This window comes from Amblyomma maculatum, chromosome 3 (assembly GCF_055883805.1).
Source record: "Amblyomma maculatum isolate TAMU_Amacu chromosome 3, ASM5588380v1, whole genome shotgun sequence".
Classification (NCBI taxonomy): domain Eukaryota; kingdom Metazoa; phylum Arthropoda; class Arachnida; order Ixodida; family Ixodidae; genus Amblyomma; species Amblyomma maculatum.
Window position 1 is genome coordinate 83,654,781 of NC_139346.1, and position 25,778 is coordinate 83,680,558.

Sequence of the window (25,778 nt, forward strand, 5' to 3'; positions counted from 1 at the left end):
AATGCTACTATGATGGGCATTAAACTGGAGACGGACGACTGGAATGATTCTGATCCATGCTGCCATATCATGAAAATATCGTCAATATAGCGGAGGTGTATAAGTGGTTTTTCCGGAAATGAATTTAGTATATTGGATATTAGAACTCTCAAGAATATATTCGCGTAAGTCGGTTCGGATGGAGTAGCCATACTGGATCCAAAAATCTGCAGATAATAGGATGAATCGAACTGGAAAAAATTTAATGTTAGGACTAATTTAAAGAGCGATCGATAAGCTTCAAAGACATGCGGGTGTGGGTTGTTGAATAATAATTGAGAGAGGGCGTCGGTACCTTCCTTGATATGAATATTAGTGTAGAGTGCCGTGACGTCAATTCTGACAAGTATACAGTAATCTGCAAGATTGGTCGTGTTATTAATACGCTCAATTATTCGAGAAAAGTGAGGTGTGTTCTGCAACATTGAAGAAAGCCGAGTCGGGAGGTCAGCTAGGTGGTGACTTAGGAATATTGAGAGGTTGTTTGTGGGCACATTATTGTTAGAAACAATTGGCCTTCCTGGTATGTCTGTGCTAAACAATACTTGTGGGAAACTTTGTGAATATTGGGCAGTAGGTAAAATCGACCTGCTTGTTTGTTTGATAACTTAAGAAACTTATAGTCAATCTCGGTAATTAGTTTCCTGGCGGATAGATCTCCCGTTTTATTCTGGATGACTTTACTGAACGGTTCTGTCAGATCAGTATTTAAAGTTTCAGACTGGTTAAGCTGTTGATATGCCTTTTTTGTGTAATTTTCAACTAGGAGAATCACTATGCTGTCTACATAGCTATGCTGCCCCTATCACTATGCTGTCCCACAAAGGGGGCAGCATAGGGATTCTACCAGTTGAAAATTACAAAAAGGAGGCAAGTAGACAGCATAACAACTCGTGCCAATATGTAAAGTTAAATACTGGTCTGACCGAATCGTTCAGTGAAGTCACCCAGAATAAAATAGGAGATATAATCGCCAGGGAACTAATTACAGACTACAAATTTCTTAAGCCATCGAACAAACAAGCATGTCAAGTTTAATTACTTCCCAAAATTCACAAGGTTTCCGCAGAAGCATTGTTTACCACAGGCATACTAGGAAGACCAATTGTTTCGAATAATAATAGGCCCGCAGAAAACATCTCAATATTCCTAAATCACCCCTTTGAAGACCTCCCTAGCCAGCTTCCTTCGTTTGTGCAGGGCACACCTCAATTTCTCCGAATAATTAAGCGTATTGCATTTTAAGAAGTGTGCGCGAGATAATTACTGTGCAAATTAAGCGATTATTGATAGGGCGAGTAACAATGTGCATGTACGCGAAATAAGATCCGCAAGGAAAGCTAGAGACTGGCTGCCATCAACAGTGTCTCGTCATGCTCTCAAAGGCGGAGCTTAAAGTCTGACTGTAAGGAAAATTTAAATTGCTTAAGTGGACCATTTTCTTGTAGTACGTCAAAAGGAAGTGCTAAAAACAAAATAGTGGTGTTTTTTGAAATGACTACGTAAGAATCGTATTTCAGGAATCGCCGTTCTCGAAAACTGAAAGCGGAAAAAAGACGGCCATTACAGATCGCCGGAAGTGGCATAGAACCGGGCGTATTTGAGTCATTTTTTCCCAGGCCGTCGATATAGCAGTTGAGAAATCGCTTTAGTTTACTGCGTAGAGATCATTACGAGTCGTGTTTTGCGCTGCCGAAATGTGGGAAGCCTCAGGACTGCTTTCTGTAATGTGCAACGTGAGCCGTGCGTTCACCAATGTAATGGAACCGCCCGAAGAACAGCGATGACACGGAGCGTGTCGAATGGGCTTGGCGTTGCGAATTCCCGCGGCAGGATCCCGTTCGACTGATGTGTGCAACTATTCGAAGCGAAGAGAGCTGTACGTATTAATGAAGGCCCTGAAAACTGGATTTGCAGCAACGATATGGGTACGTCTCGTTTAGCTGTACTGTACAGTTCCTAACAAAAATAAGGCCATTGGTTGCGGGAGCACGTTGATCTGTTTCGTGACTGTGGTGTATTATCACAACGACCAAGAGTAGTGCTGTCAAAGGGGATGCATTCGACAGCTAACGTGAAGTCGGAGAGCGGTGTACAAGACTTGGCCTCGTTCACTTCCATCCTCTAAATGTATGTACATACAGGCATAAATTCAAATGCTGTAGCTACAGTCAGCGGGGCGGCATTGCATACAAAAGCCTTTTAAACGATGCAAACGGCAGACTTGTAGCAAGGCTTTGAATCGGGGAAGTCGACGCTTTTGATATGAGCAGAGCAAAGTCAGCTATGCTTCGTCGGCTTCCATGTATTGTTTTTCATTGCTGACACCCACTGCTTTCACATTTTGATGTTTGGAAACTGATGCAGGCTTACTCCAGATACGGAGCACGTATTTGCGATCTCGGAGGCTGCAGAGTGGCTCGGCATGGTTCCCGCCGTTGGGGCACTCAGTATCTGCTGGAATACACAAAACATCGATAACCGCAGAGTCGGAATGTTCCTTCTTTCACTACCGCCTGCTCTCACAGTCTGCCATTGGCGCACGAACGTCGTCTGCTAGTCAGCTCTCCGTGCTCGGTTCTACATCATATCCGGCGAGTTGCCTAATTGTGCGACACGCCACCAAGGGGACGCGTCATCTGCAAAAGAGCCTTAAACCTCCTATATCTACTTCAGGGCGAACGCAGAGAGGCTCGACAATCCAGAGCACGGGGAGAGGATAAAACAAATAACGAAGTGTGCGAATATTACAGGCTTAGCAGTAATATATTCCACATCATACAAACAATTAAACAACGGAGAAATAAAAAGCCTGTGAAGGCTGTAGGCAGCAAACAACCACTACCCCATATGGCTGCACTACCTAAAAGTAGATGACAGAGGACGCTATAAATGAAAATATTATATACATAGAGGCAGACTAGATCACATCATACGGCGATTCCCATTTTCACTTGAGGCTACAGCCAACATTCTAGACATAGGATCTTGGGAATCCCTCCTTGAAAGTGCAAACCCTGAATACCAAAAAGAAGCCACCCGCCTGGCAGCGGAAGCCGCTAAGACTCGACATATTCTCGAGCGCTTTTAATTTCTTAGTCCCTTGCGCCTACTCGAGTCTGAGCTTTGTAGTAGGGGAGCCTCCTATATTTGTCGAAATAAAGTTTTCAATAAATCAGTCAATTCTATATCTTTGGTAATTTTTTTCAGACGAGCCTAAAATTTGATCACGACACTTCTTATGACGCATGAAAAAGATTTGGAGCGATTTTGAGTGAAGTAAGATTTCGTTTCAGGTGGCCTTTAAGTGTCCCGAATGCTTTTGTAGATGTTATCATTTCCTTTAATGACCGCCGCTCTCGTATAATATTCTAGGGCTGCTTCGTCCCCCTCCTCACAGACATCTGTCGGTATGTGGCATTTCTCGTTTGAAATGACTCCCCTCACGTATAAAGACATGAACTTTATGAATGGCAACTTTCAAAATAGTTTATGCGGAACTAAAATTTTCTGCTGAATAATCTTCCTCTCTTCGTTTTTCTTTTACGAGTAAACTCGCTCAGGACAGACCAGATCGTCATCTATGCTATTTTTGTTTCTGAGATTACATGCTTGGTATGTCCTCTATTTTCTTTTCTGCTCAGGTTAATGTGTCTAACAGTAATAAAAGAAATTATATCCGGTACTTTTTAGGCGATGCGCTTAGGCGAAACATAGAAGACTAGTCTGTTAATGTTATTAGTAATACTATATTTCAATAAAACGAAATTTGAAACGCGGTGGAATACCTAGGAAAAATGCAAACCTTTCGGCCCATTTCCAACCTTTCAAGCTGAAATTATACCCTACGCTATAGATATAAAACGCTCATAATTCGAGCCTGTTCACATCAAATCAAGAACGGCCGTAGTCCGAGCACTCCGTCTCCCTCGAGAAACAATGCACGCCCTGTATATTCTTGGCTTCGCTCTAGTGATTGGCGTGGTACGATGCGAAGAGTAAGTATGCCTTATTTGATTTGAGGTTTAGGCTTAAACTCATGCGACGCCAAGCTATGGTTTATATAGCAACAGCACATTGGGATACGTCGAAAAGTTTACCGACAAGACAGCACTCTTTCCCCTAACGAAAAACGTTAACTAGTGTTTAACTCCACTGAAACAGAATAGTACAGCACTCGCGAGCTCTGGTTGGAAATGTTTGACGTGAGCTTGCTAGAAAGTTTTCAATTAAGAGACTAGTACATGCAGAGTTGGGCCATGGGCAATCTGCTAAACGTTCTTTTGCACGGCATAAAATTGGACTTCACTGAAAAAAAATGGCAGAGTCGCGTGAAGAATATGACAAAATATTGTGTAGTTTTCTCATGCGTCCAACTTTACTGTAGTGCTGTAGTTATTTACTACACCCGGGAAATCGGATCACAGCACCAAATGAAAGTGCGGCTTCGAGCCAGTATCGGACGGCCGTATTTGCTTATGTTGAGCAATGTTGGCAGACACACAACTTATACCGCGAATCGATATCGTTCAGTAGGTTCGCTTGGGTAAGCCACCTTAAATGCGTCGTCTGGCTTTTCAAATACTTGATATGTCATAACTGTACGCTATAATTGTCACGTGCACGATATTAAATAATGGACGCATAATTTCAGCTATTGATAAAATAAGGAGTACCATTGGGTGTGTGAACAAGGACCCGCTAGTGGAGGCGGGACGGGAGCCGGATAACTCTTGTAGGCGGAGCTTAAGTGTGCCCCAAATATTGCTGACCGTCTCATTAGTTTGAGTATTAAATATATGACATACCAAATCAACCATGGCGTTCTCCATTCATCGCAGCTCGTATATGTGGCCTGCGGACACACACATTTCGAAACAATGCAGAGCTTGTACTAACGTAGCGTTGTCAGTTAGTTCTCTTCAAGGAGTTTTCATTTTTCTTCACATTGCATTCCCCTTCTTGGCGGTAGTCTTGTAGGCTCTCTCTTGGAAATGAAAGAACTGTTTCCCGTGATGCCCAGGACAATTACTTCGCTTTTTTGTTTCAGGAAAACAGGCTATGTGCGAGGAGAGCCCCGTGAACCCTGTGTTCCCAATGTAAGTGCGGATATGAAGCTTGCACACTTTTATATTTCTGGCTTGAATTTTCCAGCCTCTGTTAGCCCAAGAATGTCCTGAGCGAGGAACAGAAATAATTTATTTCGGAAAATTGGTGAAATACTAAGCAAGCACTACCCAAATGTTTGGCGAATCAATAAGAACCAAAAACGCACAACTGCGCGTGCCTATTCGTCTTAATAATCTAATATCTAGTACCTAGGATTAGTAATTTTGGTTGTGCTTTTTTACACATTCCTACTTCCAGCCCTGATTAAGAGCTATGATGGCAGCGCTCTTCAAGCGTGATAAAAAGCAGGAATAAAATAAAAAAGTTTTGTGTTCCGTGCTATACAATGTACTAAAATATACCGTATACAGAACATAATGATCAAAATGTAACTAAAGGTGATAAATTGAGCATCGTGGCTAACAATTTGCTAAACGATTGTCTTGTGAATAGAGACCTTCTTCCGAGTCTTTACATCAAATTATTCGCGGTAAATTCTATACTATGCATAACTGATAGCCCTAAAACAATTCCTTTCGAACCTGTTTCATTCTAAGATAATGCGGCGTAAGGCGAAAGTCTTTATTGACTCATATGTCGGCGTTCGTTCGGTCACACTATAGCTGTCAATCAAATGACGTCATACTCTTAAACCGAAATCAAGCTCATCAGAAAAATAGAAATCCGGTCTGCCCCGGGAACCGAACCTCCGACCCTCGGATCCCTAGCTGAACACTTCAACCAACTACGCCAAGCCCGGGATCGTGCAACGCACATCATAATTGCCTTTGACTACAATGAGGATGACAATAACGCTGCAATTAGTGATAATGAGAATGATGTCATTAGCAATAATAATAATGACGGTGCATTTAGTTGGTAATGATTCAGCAAACTTTATGTACCGTGTGCATGAGCAGCGGTGAGGATTTCGAATTTCTGCAGTGTAGATCAGCGAGAGCTCTTGGAATTTAATTTTAGAGCGTCGCTCTTTGGCACCCGTTCCTGGGTTACGCGGCATCGGCGTTGTCCCCCGTAACCAGCTCCACTTTCACTCCCACCTTTCTTCCTTCCTTAACAGCGCGATTCTGGTGCTCACAGAAACAAGTGTGACAGTGTGCGCCTTTCAATTTCTGTGAACCAAATATGAAAGGCATTTCAGAGCTCAAGTGGAAGACGTGACCACACATGGTACACACTGCAAAGATAATTCATGGATAATGCGAGCGCCCACACCGAACTGCAGGGTAACATTTATAGTAACCGAGAATTTACACACTCACACAGAAAATCATCATATTTTGATGTAGCTTCAGTATATACACCTAGTTCACCACGGAAAAAAAAAAAACTTCGCTTTTCAAAAAATGTCTCGAATGGCATCTTTCAACATTAGGCTCTTTGGCGCCTGTTCTTGGGTTTCGCGTCGTCGTCGCCATTGCCGTTGTCCCTCGTAACTAGTTGTCTATAAATGTACATACATGTCTTGCTCGAATTCTTTGTCTCAATCTATCGAAAAGCTGAAAAAGCTGACGAGCTGCACTCAAATTTCGCATTAGGAAGTACCGTATTCGTCGCCAATTTTTTGTGTGATCAGCCCTATGAGCGCTCCGTGCCACAGGAAGCCTAAAACAGATTTCACTAAAGGATGCTTCAAGTTTATCTCGCTTGATATCGGCTTGTCCACATCATAAAGATACTTAGTATTACCGGGAGAGAAAACGTGCTCTCCCTCAATATATAGAGCAATTAATCCATCACGAAAATTCCGGGAATGCGATCGATGATAAAATCTATTAGTCCACCAATCACAAATGCCCTGAAATAAATATGTTCGTTATAAATTGCAATGAACTAGCAGAAAGCACTATAGAGTTAACTATGTTTTCTGAAGCTGTAAGTCAGCTCAAAATTTGTCCAATATGTAGGTCATCCACACTTAAAGTGAACTCTTGAAAATGTGGTAACTCTCTTTGAATGGCCATTGCGCAATACACGGCCGCATATTGAAGGACATTGGGACAGGCATTGAGAGACCACTAAGTGGATCTTCGCAAATCTTGCTATTTCGCTTCGACGAACAAGTCATTCCTGTGCATCTGAACTGTGCACCGAGGCTAGGCCTAGCGCCCTCGGTGACACGGTGGCGGAGTTAGATTCGTCGACGCCACTGGCCTCAACGGCACTACCTGCAGTTCCTGAGCATGGGCCAGACGTGCAGATTCGTGCTACCTCTTCGCCACCTAGAGAGCCTGTCCCACCTCCCACACATGTACGCCAGACAGTGAGCGATTTTCCCTCTGGGCGCAATACGGCTATGGCTGTTCAGCCTATAATCCTGGATCGACCTCAAGCCGCACTGCACGAAGGGCCGGGCACTCGCATGCACCTGTCATCGGCTCCGCTATCCGTGTAGCCAGGTGTTCGTGCTTCTAAAAAGCGTCCTTCTGCAGACGCTGCACGGGGTTCCTGCTCTGCTAGCGGTGCCTCTCAAGGCAAGCCTTCTTGCTTAACGATCGACCACGCTGTTCTGGCTACCTCAACTCAGCGAGCTTCAAAGTAACAATCAAATCTCTGGCAATCAAGAGCCTCTCAGATATACCAAACAGGATTGTACAGGCGAACCTGGATGCATGTCTCGGAACGAAAGGCTTTCGCGGCTTTACGGCCAGAAAGAAATCCAACACCATTGCTGTGTGGCTCCCGACTTTGACTGCCGTAGAACGTCCACAAACGCTACGGTGTATTACAGTTACCAATGAGATATCAGTGCCAGTACAGGTGTACTTAGTTGAGGGGTCAGACTTACAACGCTGCGTTGTCTACAATGTTGACATTAATGAGGACCAGGCCGCCCTTCAGCGTGAATTATACTGTCCCACACACCAAGTGATTCAAGCACGTTACATGGGAAAGGGGAGCTCTTGCATTGTCACCCCGCAAGGCCCACCAACGCGACCAGCCTACTTGTACTATTACGGTTGTATTTTACGGCCTCGCCTACACAAGCCCAGTGCAGTCTACTGCTACAGTTGCCTCCGCCCTGGCCACATGCGTAGATCCTGCCCTTTCCCACCTCAACAGGAGGCAACACAAAAGATGCGCCTTGCCAATTCTAAGCAATGGTCTCATAATGTAAATACAGCATGTGTGCATACTTACAACCGGTTTGACGCTCTCCAATGTGATGAAGACGAGTGGCCAGAACTTGGAGAGCCACATGAAATCGCTGAGCCGCAGACATATAGCGAGATATTTCGTAAGGACCGCCGACGCCAGCAGCCTAAAAAACAGCATTGAATACCAGAACCTCCCAACGATGACATGACAGAAGTGGACAACTGATTGCACGCCTCTTGGAAGAAGTTGCTAAGCTTTAACAGCATCGTGAACTGCTTGCACGTCGAAGGCTTACAGAGTGATCTAGCACCGCAAATGAAAATGCTGAAATACCACCGACTATGTCCCGCTCAGCTACTTCCCTCAGTGCTACTCCTAGAGTGTCTTCTGCAATCTCAGATAATTCTACAGCATCCGTGATCCGTGTCATGGTGACACAGCTGTCTAACCTGACATCTGTTCTCTTGCAGCGCTTGGACTCCTAACGAAGGATGACTTCTACAAGCTTTTCTGGTGTGCTTCAATGGAACTGCAAAGGCATCTCCACTAAAGTGGGGGAGCTCAAAACCCGCCTTTGTTTGCACGAGCTTAAGGTGTGGGCCCTGCTACATCATGAGACCAACGCTTTGCCAACAATTCCAGGCTTTTGTGGATACGCGTCCCCATCGATGATTGACCGTCGTGTGCACACTGCTTCCCCTCCGTGTGACACGTTTCTCTCACGTGTGACTCTCTCTGAACAACTGGTGCAACTCATACCAGGAGGTTGTCGTAGTTGCTGTTAAATTGCCAAAGGCAACTGTTGTGGTAGTGCCTGTTTACGTCAGGCCAGCAGGTGGCTCTCCGTCAAGTATTAATCTGGGCTGACTGTTGACTGTGCGTAGGAAGTACTCCAGTTGCCCGATTATAGTCGGAGGCGATTTCAATGCTGCACGGCAAGATTGGGGGTATCGTACATCAAGCCCTCGTGGTAGGCGTGTGCAGGACACCTTCATTGATGCGGTATTTATCTTCTGAACAATCCTGGCACAACAATGGTCCTGATCTGATGTGGTGGTCTGGCCCTGGCCCTCTCTCGTGGCGCATTGAACCTGATTGCTGGGGAAGTGATCATCACCCATTCATCATTGCTGTCCATCCATCACGATCCCGCCGGTTACGCCGTAAATGCACGGCGATCAACTGGGATAGTTTCCGCATTATTCTGCAAGACCTACCTGTGGAGGTGTCACCACTGCTTGTTCACCGCATAAAGTGCGTGTTAGACAAGGCTGTTACAACTAGCACATGAACAGATGTCGATCGACCGGTTCCTGACATTGGTCTGCTCAACTTGTGGGCTGCTCGCCGACAAGCCGAGCTGGTAGCTTCACGAGACCCTACATCAGCTCAGGCACATGCAAGGGTGAACTATATAACAGTTAAGGCTCGCAAGTATGAAAGGGATCTAGATCGACGGCAGTGGTATACTTGGTGTGAGCAGTTTAATACCAATTCATGAAATGCATCTATCTGGCGAACTTTCCCGGCAATGGAACAAGGTCGCTGTTGCCCCGACGCAGCGACTACCGCATGCTTCACAGCTAACTTGTCTCCGGATGATTTTGCCAGAGAAGCAGCACGGAAGGTTTTTCCGAAGTATGTCCCGCAACTACCAGTTCTAACGTTGTAAGGATTTCAGCACGCATAGGCAGACTGCCAACAGTAGACGACACCGATGTTATTTCCAGTCTTTTCGCCATGTCTGAGTTGCATGCAGCATTAGATGAGGCCAAACGGAAGACATCACCAGGTCCGGATGCCATTCCATACGAAGTGTACAAGAACCTGAGTAACGCTGTACTCCCTCAACTATACTGGACGCCATTAATAAGGTATGGCTTGACGGCTCTGTACCCGAGACCTGGAAATCAGCCATTGTGATCCCAATTCCAAAACAAGGGAAGCCGCCGACGGACCTTGGCAACTTTCGGTCGATTTCTTTAACGTCAACACTGTGCAATCTGACAGAAAAAATGTTAGCCACACGATTGTCCTGGTGGCTGGAGCACCACGGTTACTACCACCCCGCACAAATTGGCTTCCGTCCATTCATGGCACTGAAGACGGGCTGGCTGTTTTGGCCTCGTAAGTCGTCAACCCACAGCCGCAATGTGCGTACCATATTCTCGCGATGGATGTCGAAAAGGCGTATGATAACACTAGCCACGCCGCCATTTTGAATTGTATTTACACGCTGTATTTCCCTCTTAGGGTACGTAATTTCGTAAAATCCTTCCTTGAAAACTGAAGACCTGCAATACGGCTTAATGGCGATTCCATCGGATCATTTGTTCCTGTTCGCGGTGTACCCCAGGGCTCGGTACTGTCACCAACGATGTTTAACATTGCTTTCATTCCTATTCCATGGCGCTTATATAATGTCCCCGAAGTTAATTTTTTGCTCTATGCTGATAATATTACGGCGTGGAGTATACACCATGACCTGTTTACTCAAGCGGCAGCCTTGTAGTCCGCCTTGGATATTACAACTATGTTAAATCTGTCGGTCTAGAGCTTTCCACAAGCAAAACTATATGTTCATGTCGGTCGCCAACCGGTGCACCGAAAACTCGCTGCGACGCCGATCCGTCTCCAACTATCTGGAATCCCCCTTCACGAAAATTAGACATTGAAAATTCTGGGATTGTCGATTCATCAGTCGGAAACGGGAACCGCCTGGCTTTCTCAGGATAAAAAGCAAGCGATGCAGACCTTGGGCCTAATAAGACGTATTGCTCCTAAATCCGGTGGCGCTCGCTTCCACGTCGCACGGCATTTGGTGACAGCGGATCTGTAGTCATGCCTCATTTATCAATCACAGTTTCAGCACTTGACAAGAACTCAACAAGATCGTCTAGAAGCAGTAAATAGAGAGGCCATGAGCACCATCACTTGTCCCCCCCGCATCACACCGGTCATGGCACTACACGAGAACGCTCAGCTCAACACATTACATGAACTGGTACAGCAACGCCGTGATGCTCGTAGCCTTAAGGCGACCCTTTTGCACTCACCGCGAGCACTCCGGTCCTATGGTTCATCGCACACCATATTGCCGCCGCTATCGCCTGTTATTCCTCCATGGAGTTTTGTTCAGCTGAGCAAGAACGAACGTACTGAACTTCATAGACCAATCACATCTTATGCGGCATCATCCCCTGTGAAAGGACCGCAGAGTAAGACACCAAACTACCCCAAGTCTCAATAATTGTATATGTAGATTCCAGCATTGACAGATGTGAAACGACAACTGCAATTCATTGTCCTTGTAAGCCGGCGATTAATAGCACATCCAGATGCCAATTTGCAAAACCTCCTTCTTTCTGCGCTGAGGTAGTTGCCGTCCAAGACGCGCTTCGCTCTCTATCCGTCACAACCGTAGTACCTACAGCCAAAATTGTCATCCGCACCGACGCCCTACAAGCAATACGTCTGCTCCGACGCGTCAGTCGCAGCCCAGAAATCTGCCAGAATATACATCATCTGGCGGCTCGCATCACGCAAACCATTAGAATTGAGTGGGTTCCACGCGACCTACTCAGTTTGCAAACCTCTGGAGATTCTGCAACCCGACAGGCGACTCTACCTTCATCAATGACACGCTTCCTCACTGTGGATGAGGCCACTTTGCTTCTCACAAGAAAGGAGCACCTCCGGCGCCGCACACGTGCTCTTATCCCACCGTGGGCGGTAACCCTCTCCAGCAGTCTTACCCGCGCTGAGGAGGTTGCGCTACGGAGGATCCAGGTCGGAGTTGCCCTCACACCTGCTGTAACACGAGCATGGCCTCAATATCAATGTTTATATCACAGTCCAGGATGTCCTGTCTGCAAGTCACAAGATCCTGAGGCAGATATTCACCACTTGTGGGTTTGCCCGGCACTGAAGCCGACGAGAATTTGGCACCTGGCGGCAGTGGGTCTTTCGCCGAACAACTCATCTTCGTACATCGCTTGGACGCAAGGGCCCTGTCATCGCTCTCTCTTGAACTTTATTAGAACAGGCAACCTTTTTTCTTTCTGTTAATACACTTTTAATTTTTTAGCATATTCCATTATGCCCTGAGGCAATAAACAATGTTATAAAAAAAGCGGTCTCACGCAGTGAAGCTCTGAATAGAGCGATTACGCACGCGTTTTCACCCTATAAGACCGGACGACACTGTATATTGTCAAATCGTTTGTTACCCTTCAAAGGTATTTCTTTACAAGAAAGGTGTTTGTTCTCATGTTTTTTTCAGAGTAAGAATCTTATTGTCTTAACGCACAAATTACGATCTTTCATGTTAGGATTGTAAAATCTATCTACTCATATTTAACGTACGTTAATGACTCGTGTGCTGGAAGAAACAGAATTTACGAAATAAGGCAGCTTGAGGAAGTCTGAGTGGCCTGCACCAAAAGGCGTCTTCCCGTCTTGCTTAGAGCGTTCATGATGGATAGACTCCAGCTCCGACAGCATTCGCTGTAGGCAACATTAAGTAACGCACGGACAGACCCCGAAAATAACTCGGCACGTACACACGACGACCAAAATGTTTACGGGTTAACGTTCCACAACGGCTATGACTATAACCAGCACCGTAGTGGAGGGCTCCGGATAATTTATAGCACCTGGGGTCCCGTAAAGTGTTCTGACATCGCACAGCACACGAGCACGAAACAGGCAAAATACGAAGTATGCAAGAGGGGGGGGGGGGCGGGTTTAGACAGCTCGCATATCCGAGCTAGCGCGACGCCGAAGGTGAGATTCATGAAGCAGACGACAAAGGCGAAATAAACCGTATTCGAGCAATTTATTCAGTACTTTAGCCGTGAAGTGGTCACCTTCAAATCGCGCTAGACTCCACACGTATGGCGTACTTGCGCGGGATGTCAGTAGAGAAGCGCGTATGGCTAAGTGCATCTCTAAGCAGCTGATACGTATTGCGCAACCATAAGACCAACTCTCCGGCAAAGAGTCGAATTAAGGTGAGAAAAATGATGCACCTCACGAGCTAGCGTGTTTCGCCTATCATCGGGATCCCGAAAATGAGCGGCTACGATAGCGACAAGTTGAAAGACGGAGCCGCTACCGGTTCGGTAGTTTATGATTTCACTGAAACCTAATGTGATGGAGTGGCAGATTTTCCTTTTCTTGATAAGATAGTTTTTAATATCATATTTTCATTTCCAGTGTGACCAGAGAGACCCGGAAGTGCAGAAATTATGCCCTGGCCAATGCGTGTGCACGCCCAGAGGAGATGCCTCATACCTGTACAAATGCATTGGTCTATTCGAAGGAGCCGGCATATTGTACCACGCAGGATACGGTAAAGAAGAGGGCGATGACTACACCAAGTAGACTAAAAAGTGCTTTCCCTATCATGCTGCCTCGGAGGGTATATAAATAAACCAACAAAAACAGAATGAATATTTCTCATTTTATAATATTGAGTAAATTGTCTAAAGTCGTTCATTCGCGAAATAATAGCACTAAAGCTGTGCAGGCCAGCAGCTGAAGTAACTGCTGGGTACAGAACTGAAGCGAAGCATGGAAGGGAGGCAAGGAGCACTATTGCGTTAGACTGAAATACTCACGGAAAAGTTTTTTCTTAGTCTGAATAAAAGAGAAGAAGAAAAAGCTGCGTTGAGCCGCCACTTGTTTAGAAAGGGTGCATTGCATATTGTCACTTGAAACTGATGGGTAAATAACTGTTTTTGCTATTCCGTATTGAAGTAGCACTCTACAGAGAAATGGTTGCGACTTGGATGGGTTTTTCATGTAGGCGGTGAGAGCCGTCGAAGACGTGTAGGGTCGCCAAACTCTTTACAATAACGTATTGACAAATTTATTCACAAACTGAGGAATACCATTGATTAGGCGAACAGCCAAGTGAATGTGCGCGAACCAGGATTGGCAGGGACACATACAGATGGGAGCCATTCGCACTGTCCCATCATACTCTTAAAGACAGAATTTAATTGCATTTCTAAAGCGATAACGTTGATAGCTGCGTTCTGCAGAAAATCGAGCATTTTTGGCGATGGCGCTGGCGGCGTTCTGAGTGAGACAGAAGCATAACTCTGGCAGGTAATTGTTGGCATGTGAGACGGGCACGTACTGATTGGTGGGCGGATTGTGAGATGACGTGACATTGCCAGAGCTTCTGGCTCGGCACTCTACTTCCTGCCAGGTGGGTAAGATGGAAATTGAGCGTTCCAAGAAGACTCGGTATTCTTAAGCCACGCAATGCATGTCCGTACGTAGTTTCTTACTCTTGCCTACAGGGAAAGCTAAAGGCGCTGCACTCGAGTCACCATGGGCGCGCTAAGCATCGTGGGCTGGTATGGAATAGTTGGATTTCTTTATTTTTTCGGGAACACAGAGTGGCAAACTAAACATCCTGATCTCGATACATGAACGTAAAGATCAAGAGCCATAGTCGCGAAGACGAAAAAGCAGACGACGCCTGTAGAAGGTTTATGTTTTTCGAAATGCCAGTAAAGAAATTCTTGAAGTGATCGATGAACCTCATATATTTTTAATAACTTTTGCTTTTTAAACTGCTGCTTTTATGTGTTAAACATTGCTTTCCGTGCTGCGGAATACTTAGACCATAATACAGAGACACGCATTGCTTATTGTGGACAAATTTCACACTTACATGCGGTTTCGCTCCCTTTTTGTAATTTATAGTCACGATATTGAATATTCTGACATTTTATTATTGTAGAACAACGTGTATTCTTGAGCGGAGTGGCCAAAAGTTGTATTTCAGCAGGAGGTAGCTCTCTGCCCCATGATGTCTAATGAGGCCATGGTGGTTTAAGTGGTCGTTAGGAATATCCACGGAAACGTCCATAGATGGCGGCACAGCTTTTCCTCTGTAGGTAAGAGTACGAATCTCTATGCGCCGCGTACTGCTTGGCTGAAACGAGGCTCTATAGATATATTTGCCGCTGGTTTTTCACATAACTGGGTAGCTTACCCTGTATGCTAATTAGTATGTGCGGGATAATAGAGGTGAAAGGATTGCGTAATAGGCGAGCGGCAAAGTGTACATATTCGAATGAGGATCTGCAAAAGGAGGCGAATATGATCACCGTTAACGACGTGATGTCGTGTACTGAAAGGCAAATCCCCTAACTTTAAACGCTTAGAGCGAGGATCTGCGACCTGAAGAATATTTCAGCTTTGAAAGATATCTTCTCCGTGGTAGTACTGTCAGCTTAACGATGTTTGCTCCGCTACTTTCCCAGATGTATCGTTTTGAGCATCCACCTGAGTGGTGCAGAACGTATCCCGACTCGTTTCACATTACGTGCATTCATTCCGCTGTCTATAAAGCACCTTCTTTTATCATTGCATTTTGCCCTGCGCGACATATTTAGCGCAGATAAGTTCACCACATTGTCCTTGTATTTGCAAGAGATTTGCACTGTGACCCCTTTCCTTCCGAATGTATCGACGTTTAATATGATTCACCTCCCCATCGACTTCGTCGCGATGCACATTCCACGTTACAGCCTATTCATCGACTCTGCAGGAAGTGCACTTGTCCTGTGCACATACACTGTGTGCGTGACTTTGCTCACGATCCGCATAATATTCACGTGGACCCTATGACACATTTTGCAACATCAAAAGTTCCAGCACTTTCGCGTCTTCCCTCTCATGCGTTGTTTCCTCACGTGTACAAAACGCAAGCTGAGCACCAGCGAACACGTGTTCTCTCTCTCTCTCTCTCTTTGTGTTCCGCACTCTCCTTGGAGGAGGGGTCATCCCTCTATTGATTCGGATAGGGGCGAGCTGGTGCGTTCTTTGTGTCATCGAGGGTATGACAAATTCTCAGCAATCAGTGGCAAATGCTTTCAAAGTTGCACTTTGTCGCAACGTTCAGGGGCGCGTCGAGCATGGATACGCTCAGAAGACACTCAGCGACGCGGGATGCGGTGAGACCACGAACGGGGCTATCGAAATGGACAATAGACAGTAGTGATACTGACAGGATTTACTTCTATTTAGGCAAAACAGGAATTTGCTGCTTTTTAATATGAAGGCATTTTTAGGTGAGCCCCACTGAAAATCCGTCAATCCAGAGCGTAAAGAAATAGACCATCGTCACGAGTACACGACCACCACAAGATTTATATAGGAGATAAAATATTACAAATAATATTGATTAGTGAACCTAAAATTTTCCTTTAGTTTTTAAATATTGCAAAATTAGCAGTTAGTTATTACAATTTACCCAAAAGTGAATTAATAACTGGTAATATAATACTTGATTACTAGCACAATTTGTCACCAATTTAGGTAAATGGTAATTCTCACTTCTCCACACCATGTGAGAACCAGGCACAAATCACCTGAAAAATAATACATATAAGAGTTCTTAGTACTTGATGCTTATAGTGCTTAATTAGTTATAGGTAATAGGTAATTTATACCTAAAGAGTCAGTAATTCATCATCACCATCCACACCGCGTGACCGAAGCAAATGCGAAAATTGCGAGTATAAGAACAACAGCAAGAATATGCCTAACGTACATATTTCCTTCTCAATTTGCGGGCATTTTTTGTCTTGAATAATGTTCCCATCCCATTTCTCACTATGCCTCATGACATCCTTCTCAAATAAAGAAACTTACTGAGTCTCACTTTTCTGAGCGCTCATTGGAAGGGAGGAGCTGAGCGGAGCCACCGTTCATTGGACATACGGGGACCAGAATCGTCGTCAAATAGGAACTTTTGATTACAGTCTTGCTTCTAATACCACCGAGGCCTCTTCAAAATCAGCGCGCGTTCTCTGCGCTTATGGTGGGTAAAATCGTTTATTGCCGAAAGCTTGCAATACCGATCATCATCAGCAGCAGCATCCTAATTATGCCCCATCGAGATCAAACGCCAGTCCTGTTAAATCTGCTTTAGTAGCTGCTTTTAAGCCTTGCTTTGTCTTCACATTGCACGACCTGTTGATGCCTATTTGTACATCTCTATTTTTATTAGGACGAATTATTAACTCGGTGTTTTCCCGGACCTACTTTAATTCCTTTCTTTATCTTAACGTTGCACGTGCCCTCTTCGTTTCCAAAGCTTTCAGCTTGCCCGCACTTTGTGTTAAGCATATTCGTTAGCTTCCATGCTTGTGGCCCATTGGTGTGTACCAATAAGACGGAGCTTTTATATACTTTTATTTTGAGGAATATTGGTAAGCTGTCATTTATGATCCAAGAGTATTTGCCAAATACGCCCCATCCCAATCTGATTCTTCTGGTTGTTGCCCTTTCGTTATCAGGATCAGCGGTCACTCTCTGTCCAAACAGACGTCTTCCCTTATCAATTTCAGCACCCCGCAACGTACTGTAAATTGCTGTTCATTTCCGAGGCTGTTGAACATAGCTATTAGGAAAAATAATTTGTAGACCTGCCGTTTGTCTTTGCTTGTCTGGATGTTAGCAGTCCTATACAATTCGTCCTCTGACTTACTTATCGAGAGAGTGCCATCAGTGATCAGATTTTAATTATATAGTCTCCCTTTATTCTAGTGTATAAGGCAGTCCCCATTTCACCGCAACCGTGGCCTAGTGGCCTGGGCGTCAATGTCTTGGTGGGAGGTGACTGATTCGAAACCCAGCCGAACATTATAAGTAAAAAAAATGAATAAACGGCCCACCGGACTGTCGCCTAGTTTTTCAAACTGCGTGCGCTTGGAAGAGGCTCCTATCAACCTTGTTTCATCATTTTGTGGGCAAAACCCGTTTCGAACACTATAGGCGGCAAATGTGGTTTGGTTTGTGTGCGGCACCTTGAACTTTATACAAAGCCGTTGGTAGAGGACAGGAACCATTGCTGACTCTCAAATTGAAAGTAATCAGGTTGATCCAAGTGGGATATATAAAAGGTGAGAGTGAGGCAGTGCGCATGATGATTGATTTTCGAACAGAAGAGCCGCACAAGGGAAATTGCTTAGACAAATCTCCTGACATGCGTCATGGAACGTGATACAACAACGAAACAGGACAGTGGGGAAAATGAAAGATTGGAAAAAAATAACAGTTAGAAACTGGCCCAAGCCATGTAAGATAATGTTCCAAGCTAGATACCCGTCAAAAAGAAATTAGAAACATAAACGTTTATGGCTTAGCCAGCGGCAAACAAAACTTTTGTTGTGGTTGAACTGTGGTTAACCCTAGTTGAATTGCGATAGCAACGGCGGAAGCTTCTTTTGCCAGCTACATTATTCCCCTATCACGCCCTATCAGAATACGGCGCTACATAACTGGGGACACTTATACTCATCCTTTAAGACTATGACGCGAGAACGTAAATTATCAGCCCACCTATAAATGTGAAGGGTTCAATGCTGCTAAACCGAATGTGGAGCGAAAGCATTAGCTGCCGGTGGCCGAGCGTTCTTCTTCTTCTTCTACTTCTTCTTTTACTTTTCCTCCTTCTTCTCCTTCTTCTTCTTGTGCTCTTCCTCCTCCTTCTCCTCGGCTGGAAATGACTGCTTTTTCCGTATTTTTTCTGATCATTTGATCACGCCGCGCATTGCCATTAAATAGCTACTTATCATAGATTTTGAACTATCCCCTGAATCTGAAACTTCGTCATCTCGCAAGTAGTTGAGGGTTTTCAAAAACTTTTTTTACCTCTTCGTGACATCACAGCTGACGTTCCTCTAGAAAGCGTTCTATTCTCTAATGACCTCATTTTAGACAATCTATTCGACTTTTCGCCGATGACTGCATAATTTGTATTTAAATCTGTACTGGTCATGTCAACCTTCAGCAGGACGTAAATGGTTTAACTAATTAGTGCACATCATGTCGAATGACTGGACGAATGAAAACATTATGGCTGTCTGCCGGAAGCATTCAAGTTCCACGTCCACTTCATCGCTTAAAAAAATAGCCCTTCGCATGCGCGATGGGCTATTTAAGCTCGAGCATTACGTACGAATTTTGCGTGAGCGCTCCTGGGGACACGAGGAAAAATAGGGTCGTCAACATGGCGGCGCCCGAGTCACCCGCCTCGGAGAGAATTCGTCAATGTTATTTAGTTTTTAGGCCTATTCACTTCCTTTAAGTTGTAAGATGACATTCGCTTTACTTCCTCTCACCGGCAGCAGAACGATTGAAGGATAAACTTGCCCTATTTGGATTGTGAGTGAGTGAATAAACTTTATTTATTAAGACAAAAACAAAGGTAACGTAGATGACTCCTCCATTTCTAACCCCATCAGGCCACTTCGTTTCGTTTGCATGGCAACATGGAGGAAGGAAAAACTAAGAGGGAGCACGCGGCGATACTCTTGAAGCCTAGTCATAAAAAGAAAAGGGAGCGAGTCGGTCTCCACGTGATTAGACCACGTGATAGCGTTCGGTGATGTTTACTGCCGCTGCGCATCGCGCATGCGTGAATCGGCGCCGCGCGGGGTTTGCCCAACACCTCCTAGACTACTACAATGCCTGTGCAAGCTTATGTGACGGCATCGTCGTGAGATCATACTGAAAGGCGGCATAACAATACGCGGCAGCGTTTTTTTTTATTCAACGCTGCTCTGGAGCTGCTTCTTGAAATTTTTAGTGCTAGCGATGAAGAGGGTTATACTTGTTTCCTCTATGTTATCTAATATTGCCAGTCTTTTGAAGTATATGAGAAGTTTGACACAATCCACCTCGCATTTGCTTCAATGGCAGGCATGAAGTTGCGAGGAAATTTTCACCTTCATTCAGAGTTACTTGTATAAACATTACGGCAGGCACAAAACTCATCACAGAGCAGATTTATTGTTAGATGGATAGATAAAGATGAGGACGGTGGGCAGAGGTATTACTCAGAAATGTGACCTTGACGACGCTGGTTGTAGCTTGTTGTGAATACGAGGTCGCTTTCACGGAAGGGCTGGTTACAAAACTGCAACGCAAATATAAAAAAAAGCTGCTTAAGCTTGGAGCAGCGATTGCCATGTTAAACCAATCATTTACTACGGCAACTACGATCGCGTAGGCACTATCGAACTAAAATTGTTTTCATAAAAAATAATTTAGGTTCCAAAACTATTGTTCCGCACTCAAAACAGGGCGAATGCTACTCGATTATTATTAGTTGTGCTGTCCAAATTGCGTGCTCGATCTGGGCACGCCTACGCTTTAATACGCTGTGTTAAATCAAATAGTGATGAATGGCAGCACGAGTATTAAGAAGCAAACAAGAACGCTTTTTTACCACAGTGCGCTCCATCGGTAATAAATTTTTGCACGGCACAGCCTTTGTCCAACTGCATTTTGAGCCGAGTCCGACAGAAACTTGTACACTTGCGCGTTGGATCCATTGGCATAGGAGCGACAGTTTAGCACACAATTGCACCCAGACATTGTAGATACTTTGGTCGCAAGCGCCTATGCAGCACGGATTAGGAACACAGCAAACACAGGCTACAAACACGCACACGGTCAGGCGTTGGCACGTATGATAATGGTTATTTCCTCCCATCTCCACATTGTGCTAAAAAATGGAAACGGCTCGACAGTCATGGATGTGATGGATGGACGTGAGAAGCGTCGCCTTTGAAATGGGGTGGTGATAGTTTTTATTATGCTCAACCAGTCTTTTTATGTTCTTTAACTTAGGTAACCGTTCATCTTTAACGACTTTACATTTAGACTTGGTTTAATTTGATTTCGCTTTCATGTGACCCCTCCCTGCTATTTATCCGCCAATCTTCCAAACGTATCTGGCTAACCTTGTAGCGGCCCGTACACGTAACGCAACAGCGATGAGACCTTTGTTGGTGTGGTGCGCATGAGGGTTGCACATGTCCACAGCCTGCCATAATAAAGAGGCAAGGCAATTACGTGGCAGGGGAGTTGTGCCTGCTAGCCTGAGTGCGGTCGGTGGTGTGTGTTCTCGCTCTGTTTCAACTGTTGCATTAAACTTGCACTTCTTTCGATAAGTTCTTCTTCGTTTGTCTTGCTCGAGCAAGACAAACGCAGCAAGGCAGTCGCAGAATGTAGCTGGCTCCTCTCCGCCCGTAGGTAGATCTACCTATGAGCGGAGAGGAGCAAGCTACATTCTGCAACTGCGCCCAACGTGGATGGTGACAATCAATCAGTGGCAGACTTTTTAAATGGGCTGCAAGCATACATGACAGCCACTGGCGCTTCAGAAGCAAATAAGGTGGCATTGCTCCAGCCGTGGGCCTTGTAGGAGGCCGCCGAACGTCAGTGGAGGCTTCAGTCGCCTTTCACGTCTTGAGAATTACACGCTTCCGAGCTGACCTTCTAATCCGTGGGTGTGGGCAACAAGTCCAGCATGAGCTAGAGTTAAGAACCCAGCTCCCCTACGAAAACCTACTCGAGTACGTTCGGGCAATGCAGGAACTGCATCGGCAAGCGGCCTCAAGAGCCACCGAGAGGACAAAGCAAGTTGGGTAGTTCGACAGCCACCCTACATAGTGCATTGTTTACGGGCGCCCATTCGAAACCCCTGAGTAGCTTGTACGGAAGGCACCCGGAATTCATGACGCCCTTCCTGCTGAAAGCACGTACGTGCCACCGCCACCATGGGCCTTGAACCTGGTTTGGCTTGGCATGCCCCCGTGGCCAGTCCATAAGGCACGACTACGTCGCTGCCACTACTGGTTCTTCGCGTGCTATGGACCCCTTTGCATATAGGCAAGGGCTGTACGGGAGCGCTTCAGGAGATAGCCATCGTTGGGAGAGGTCCGAACCATGGCAGAGTGAATTCCGTGGGCTCCATACTCGAGTTAAATTTGGGCACTGTCGGCAGGACCCGCAGAATTGATCTGCCCGGTTGGAGCAAAAATCTTTGCAAGCCGACGGCGAAAGACACTCCGTCATGTGTGCTCTCGGAGTTATAACGCAAACCATCATGAATGCACTCATAGACAAATGGTCGGAGCGTACCACTCCTAGTATGGTATAAGTGTGGACAAAAAGCCCGTATTAGGTTGCAATGCCTGGCATGTCGGAATACGAGCTCGGGAAATGAAAAAGACTGGTGATACTGAATCCCAGCAGCGCTCCGCATTCCATGGTAGTGACCACTGGAAATATTTAGGTAAGGCGCTTCTTGCCAGTGTGCCGTAGTGCAGAGATTTCTAGGCACCCGACAACGCACGTAAGCATTCTTGGGCAAATCGTCATGCTCCTTTTGATACTGCATCAGTTCGTTAACAGGGGACTTGCTACTTGCTGTTCCCAACGGCAAAAAAAAAAAACGGCAACGGTTTGTGTGTTCATCGAACCTATCAGTGCCCATGGTTCTTGGACGATATTCTTACAGGCGTAAAACTCGACTTTCAAGCAAGAGGCTATCGCCCTCATGGAGATGCCGGAACAATCCCGTTTCCAAAGATGCGTGAACCCGCTGTTCTCGGTCCGGATTAAGTAGCGGCTTTGCACCCCATTTTGTCTGAGCCGGTCATCGAGGCTTTACAAGCTTTTCAAGAAACGGCCTGTCAAAGAAAGCAGCTCGAAATCGCGTTGACACTATTCTCGAAATTTTTTACAGAATATCCGGGTAAGATAGACGTCCTCATGCATTGGACAGAGACCGGCCTCGGCTATCTGTGGCTTTGCAATCCGCGGCCGCTGAGCAACAACAATTGAGTCTTGCTCGAAAAGCCCTTGATGAGATGCTTTACACAGGAGCAGTACGGCCTTCGAAAAGGCCCTGGGCATTTACTCTCGGTCTGGCCCTAAAGAAAGATTCATCGCTGCATCTTTGTTTAGACTACCGGAAACAGAACGAAATGAGTGTAAGCGATTCCTATCCGCGTTCGGCTGTTGCGAGCATAACACACACGCTAGGAAAAGCACATTCTTCTCTACTCCGGACTGCTCGCACGGCTATTGTTTAAATTGAGGTCCACCCAGAAGACATTCCTAAGGCAGCAGTCACGTGCCACAGGGCTTTCATTGGTTCTGAAAGCATGCCGTTTGGCCTTTATAACAGCTCAAATTCTTATCAAAGGATGAAGAATATTATGCTTGCAGATGCAAAGTATCATTTTGCATTGTTTGACTTTGTTCATGTCACCTTCTTTTCACATACGTTTTCAGAATACATTCAACGTTTGCAGACCGGGCTACAGGAGAATCGAGACTACAGGTCTTACCATCCACCTCAAAAAAGTGCAGTTGGTGACTGGTAAGATCAACTTGCTTGGTTTCGTCGTCGATAACGTCGCCCTGAAACCAAACCCAGAGAAGCTACGCGCTATTGTGGAATACCCCCCCCCCCCCCCTTCAGAACGGGAAGAGCTTTTAAAGATATTGTGTAGACAACACTCGCGCACTCAATCCCCTGCTACAGAAAATAGTAAAGTGTGTGTGTGTGTGGGGGGGGGGGGGGGGGGGGAGTACCGAGCAAGAAACGGCTTTTAGCGCAGTACGAAGAGTGATTATGGAGTATGTGCTCTCCAGCTGCCCGATCTTAACATCACCTTTGTTTTGCAGACCAATGCCAATGATTATGGCCCATGTGCGGTACAGTCACACAATATATGAGCGTGAAGACGGCAAAGCGCGCCGCGCTGTACAATCAGCGCAGCCTAATGAGCGCTGGTAGGCAGTTCACGTGCGAGATACGTGCGGTTATGTCTGTTAGATAAGCGGATGCACGCTCTAACATCAGTGCGATCTGTTACCTCTTCTAGACGTGCAGTCCGCGTTAGTTACCTACAACACGTGGCGATAACAGCTCAAGAAAGGCGCACGCGTGTACGCTACATGCCGAGCGCGCAGTGACAAGAATTCTGATGCGCGGTCAGCTGTCAAGTTTACGTGTTTTCAGATTGAAATTAGAACATAGCACAGAGCCCGTTGTAATGGGACTGCAGTAAAGGAGGGCGAGAAGTTAGGCTTGTTGGTAGAGATCATAATGGATGTTCAAGTGTAAAAAAAAAGACGAGCACACTGAGGAAAGGCCACGAACGATAAGCGCTTGCTTAGAACAGGAAGGGTCAGTGAGATTAAAGTTAAAACATAGCACAAAGTCTCCATGTTTTGTTTATCGCATCAGATTATCGCTTTACACATGCATGGGAAAGCGATCAGGCCTTTTATAGCCCGCGTCTTTGGTATCAGTTAGCGCTGTGCGTTGACAGCCAGAGGGAGCTAGGGAGTGCATCCACTCATGTAACTGCCTTAGCATACGTATATCGTACGTGAAGTCTCTTCTAGCGCACGCTAGGCTGCGCTGATTGTACAGTTCGGCACGGTTTGCCGTGTTCACGGTGATAAAAGTTACTGCTGTACTTCCGCAGAAAAACACAGGCGTTCTTCGCCCTGTGGCATTCGGAAGCCATACTGACAGGCGCTGAACGGAAGTACTCGGTAACTGAGAAGGAATGCTTAGCCATTATTTTTGCATTCAACAATTATGACATGTTTTGAGATAGGGCACATTTTTCGATTCAGGAAGGTCACCAGGCCTTACCTTGGCTGATGCTATTGCCAAATCCGGCCAACAGACTAGCACGATTAGCGCTAACTTTGCAGCGTTACCATTACGCTGTCGAATACAGGAAGGTGCTGCGCTGAGAGAAGGTTCCCATTTTTCATCAACGTGCCCAGCACGATTCCATGATCACCTGTGTAGCAACAACAACGGCGGCTGTGTTCTTGGCTCCCTTCCTGTATTCGACAGCGAAGAACACAGCCGCTGTTGTTGCTGCTACACAGGTGATCATGGAATCGTGCTGGGCCCGTTGATAAAAAATGGGAACCTTCTCTCAGCTCAGCAGGATGTGGATTTTTGCCGCAAAGTGCGTCAAAAGGTGTTAGGACATGGACCACCTGATTCCGTAGGCGATCATGAGACCGACATCTATGTACTCGGTGAGGATGACACCCGGGTACGTTACACCCCCCATCTAGATCAGGTAACCGGATCAAATTTCCGCATCCTGTTTCCACGCCGGCTACGTAAGACGTTTATTCGCTATTACCGCAATAGCACGCTATGGCCGGTCATTCCTCAGATCAAAAGACCATGAAAAGCTCTACCGTACGGTAACTAGACCTGGTACATGGAAAAAGATGTGTAAAGATACGCTAGATCTTGTCTTGGTGGCCAGGAGTCGAAATCGCAAGCGGTGTGCTGCTAGACAAAATGAAGTCAGTTCGGTATTAGGCAAAATGCAGTCAGTTCTGAGTATGACACCTTGGCAGATAAGCATGCGATGTCAAGGACCGCTTTCTTATCAGTCTCCGCCGAAACCAAGTTCTATTGGGTGAAACCGATGTTCACAAATGTGGTGGAATTGTGTCTGGGAAAAAATCTGGGATTGCGTTTATGAGATGTTTACAAGGTGTGGTTCTCCGTCTAAGTTGATAACCAACAACGCAACTTATTTCTCCAGCAGAGTTTTTCAGATTGCGGTGAAGCTCTGGGAATTCGTCCCAGATGTACATCGCTGTATCACCCACCGACTAATATTACGGAGGGAGTA

The 25,778-nt window shown here is 45.7% G+C and overlaps 1 long non-coding RNA gene and 1 pseudogene across 1 annotated transcript; both read left to right on the plus strand.

Annotated features, from left to right (window-relative positions):
* The first annotated feature begins 3,878 nt into the window (after positions 1–3,878).
* LOC146195135 (uncharacterized) lies at positions 3,879–13,718 on the plus strand. The gene is made up of 3 exons (XR_014705964.1): positions 3,879–4,037; positions 5,090–5,138; positions 13,486–13,718. It is a non-coding gene; the product is annotated as an uncharacterized LOC146195135 (long non-coding RNA).
* Positions 13,719–20,833: 7,115 nt separating this feature from the next.
* On the plus strand, positions 20,834–21,914 carry LOC146195136 (uncharacterized; annotated as a pseudogene).
* Positions 21,915–25,778: the final 3,864 nt, after the last annotated feature.